The sequence below is a fragment of the Sinocyclocheilus grahami genome, unplaced genomic scaffold (genome assembly GCF_001515645.1).
Source record: "Sinocyclocheilus grahami isolate Dianchi unplaced genomic scaffold, SAMN03320097.WGS_v1.1 scaffold120.1, whole genome shotgun sequence".
NCBI lineage: Eukaryota > Metazoa > Chordata > Actinopteri > Cypriniformes > Cyprinidae > Sinocyclocheilus > Sinocyclocheilus grahami.
The window spans coordinates 1,572,652-1,576,870 of record NW_015505299.1 but is presented as its reverse complement, the minus strand read 5'-3'; positions in this window follow the sequence as shown (position 1 = coordinate 1,576,870).

Below are 4,219 nucleotides of genomic sequence, written 5' to 3'. Positions count from 1 at the left end.
GAAGAACCATTCTGGGTTCCCCCCAAAAAAACCTTTCTTAAAAGAAAATTTTTTCTTAGACTAATGTTTCACAACTGATTTTTCCCACTACACAAAGAACCTTGTATGGAATGCAAAGATTCCATGGATGTCAACGCCAGTAAAGAACCTTTATTTTTTAGAGTACCGGAGGAACACTAACCAATGTTCTCGCAGGAACTTCTGAGTTCCATACCGCTGGTTTCTCCAGAGGATTCTGATTTGAATTCTTAGAGGCTAATGCTTTTAAAAGCCCCATTTGGCAAGCGTCAATTTCTTTGAAGTGTTGATGCATTTCTTATAGAAACAGGAAGTTTATGTGGAACATATATTTTTTAATTCGCTGATCACGTCACAGCTGTGAACTGTGATTGGCTGCTTGCTGTTGGTAGTTGATGGCAGGTGGTATTAGGAGGAGGGGCTTTCTCATTCTAGCGAGCGTCTGATTGGACAAAATATGGCATGAGCTCGTGAGTGCAAGTCAACTTTTTTTCTCGGAAAGGGAAATGCATGCACATTTTTTTTGAGCGCCCTTCTTTATGATGACAGCAGGTGATTGCATCATATAAATGTATATTTTAAGTGCTTCGTATTAAATGATTATCACCCCACGCCACTATGCAAGTGCTCAGTGTGTTATTTTTAAATAAAGTCCCACTGGAGCCTTCACAAAAGAATTTTAGCACTCCAGCGGGAAGACGCGCATTTGCGGCCTGGCAGCAGGATCCATTCTCTTTCCATCAAGCAGTTTTCAGTTTCAGCGAGCGCAGTATGAGAGAATGAGGAGGGGATAGAGTAATGTATATTCATGTTCCATTCACATCAGCTAAACTAATGGCTTTTTCATGCGCTGCGTTTTGGAAGCTCGTGGCGTGTGGAATCATTTACGCATCGTGCTTTTCCATGCGGTCTAGAAAGCGCCCCAGCATTCATGGCCCTGAGTGCATCAACAGGTTACGCTTTCTTATCAGCTCTGGGTGTATTTGCATCCAAAAATGACTGCGTGACATCATTGGAAAGCATTTTTGCCATTCCAGACCTGTTTATCCATTAACCCGGAGCAGAGCGAGATAAAGCCGTGCACCTGCGTTCCAGACTCTCCAGTCGCTGACTGATTGGCACTTGAAAACCCTTCGACTGCCATCGTCACAGTCAGCTTTCCAGAAAATGCTCTTTGTTGATGGAGGAACACCCAGTTAGCAGATGGTGACAGTCTCCTGGTTAACAGTATCTGGCTTTTGGAAATCACGGACGGCCACGGCTGCCAGAGAGCGATGGACGTGGATCAGAGCTGCAGAAAGCGGCGCTTCTGATATGTTTAATAGTAAGAAGGTGATGTAATTTCCAAGCAAAGCAGAGATCGCATTTGCAGGCCAAAACACACTAACACACACACACAAACACACACACAGTTTTTCCGTCTCTTCATCTCTTATTTCGCAGTCACGTGAGCGCTCGAGTCAGCAGCAGGCTTTTGCACATTATCTCATCTCGCAGTCTGCGGCCTTTCAGCCGTCGTGTCATTCGTTTGAGGGATTCACTTAAAGACACTTAAAATAACCGACTGCAGGAGTCAAACAGTCACTTAGCGTGGGTCACAGCCTATTACACAGCTCTTGATAAATGCACTCTAAATATTTACCGCAAAAACCATTTAACCCTTAAAGTTCTGAATATAATAGGCTGATTCTTCGGTGAAGGAAACTATTAAGTGCTTGAAATGTTGCATCTCAATATCTATTCTTCCAGGATTAGATATTTAATCAACTTTTTCATTGATGTTGGTATATTGTAAGGAGGTGTGATGGTAATGACATTTCTCAGTAATTGGAGAAAACATATTGGATAAACCTTGGTGTTCCTAATACAAGTAGTTAACTTTCTGATCTTCAAACTGTCAGAGAGCGCTACGGTGATGTATTTTTGTAGCCCAACCTAACAGTTCGCATCACTCTTGGTTCCCTCCACAAAAACCCAATAGGATTTCTCTATTACATTTTGGATTATTGCAGGAAATAAGCTCTGTTAGTTTATGATCCTTACACATTTTGTCCATCATGATAATCTTCACAAATGAACACAACTTTTATGAAGCCTAAGTACAATCGCCAGAAGTCAAAAGCTAAACGTGGGCTATAAACAAACTAAACCACAGTCACATGACTTCAACTTTAAACTCTTTCATACTTTATTTCACAACATTATCCTTTTGGGTAAGGTATAAAGTATATAAAGTGGTATAAAGATGTTTTAATTTGAGTTTTTATTGAAGGTTCTGTTCTAAAATGTCAAAAATATACTTTTTGTATAAAACTACACATCATAAATATCAATACCTCCTTTAAAAAAATAAAATAATAATAATAAATAAAATGTAAAAATCATGATAAAGAAATGATGAAAGGAAATGATGAAAGTAACATAGTTATTATCGTTAACTAGAACTATTAAAACATTATTGTTTATTGAAATAAAGCTCAAATAAAATACAAATATTAGATGAAAAAAAAAACTGAAAGTTGAAGCGCTAAAATTACTAACTGGAAATAACACCTAACAAACCTAAATGGTGATGTTTACATAAAACCCATACCAAGATAATTTTAAAAAATGACTGATATCTGATAGTATAAAAATAAAATCTGACTTAAAATCACAATAAAACTATAGCAAGTATCTAAATAATACTGGTAGCGCTTTAAAATAAGATCAAATTTGTTAACATTAACTAATATTAAATACAAATAAGCACTATATTTGTTACAGTATTTAGTGTTAGTTAATAAAAATACTAGGGATGCACCGATATGAAAATTTTGGCCGATACTATAGCAAGTATCTAAATAATACTGGTAGTGCTTTAAAATAAGATCAAATTTGTTAACATTAACTAATATTAAATACAAATAAGCACTATATTTGTTACAGTATTTAGTGTTAGTTAATAAAAATACTAGGGATGCACCGATATGAAAATTTTGGCCGATACCGATAACCGATTACTCTTTATTTTTGAAAGCCGATAACCGATATGTTGGCCGATAAATCTATATCCAAATTGTTATATACTTTTTGAGAGCCTGATTACAAAAAAGGTCTCATCATTAAAAGCCACATCCCAAACACTTCAACATAAGCAGCCTAGTTTGAACGGTGTACGTTTTAAAAATATTTTTACTCTCCCATTACCAAATTTAGTCATAAAAAAGTCTTACAAATAAATAAAATAATGCATAAATAATGCAAACAAGTCACTGGACATCATTACACGTGTAAAGAATCAAAATGAATGCGCCATAGATCAATAAAACGGAATAGCCTCTGCACGGACAATAATTAAATGATTTTAATTACTAAACCATATTGTTGATGAAAATAATAAGAGAAAAATACAAGTGGTTGTTGTTATTAATAATATATCAATGATTTTGAAAAAGTAACAAATGAATACCACTGTTTTAAATAGCAGCCATTGAGCTGCACGTGCTGAAGCTGAAGAGCTGAATGAACACGGTAAACTGAAGCGTTTTGCTGGCAGCTTATTTAACTCAAGGAAATGCATCCTGAGATTAATATTAATACAACATAAACATAATATTACAACTTATATATGTACAAAATGACGCAGTTATTGCATGCTATAGTCAGAATGTGTGATCCTGTTGTGGATGCGCTCTTCCCATAACAACGCGCTGAAACACAGCAACTAAACCCAAAGAATGCACAACGTTTTATTATAATAATGTTCTCATTAGAATGTTATATACACGACATTCCCAATCATAGTTATTAATGTTGTGCACTGCTGTTTGAGCTGCGTGTGCTGAGCTAAAGATGATCACCGGTAAACTGAAGCGCTCTTTTAACTTAACCAAACGCATTCTATATGAGATAAATCAGATATACATCAAATAAACACAATATTACAACGTACAATTGCACAAAAGGCTGCAAACGAACAGCGCACATCTGAAGTGTCTCTGAAGGAAATAATGCATTATTTATCGGCTTTAAGATATCGGCCAAATTTTCTTATCAGGCCGATACCAATAACAGAAAAAATGAGCCGATATGGGCCAATACCGATATGGTGGCCGATATATCGTGCATCCCTAAAAAAAAACCTTGCCCTGTGCCAAAAAATAGAAATAATATTATATTATATTATTGATTGTTAGATATTATAACACACACACGCGCA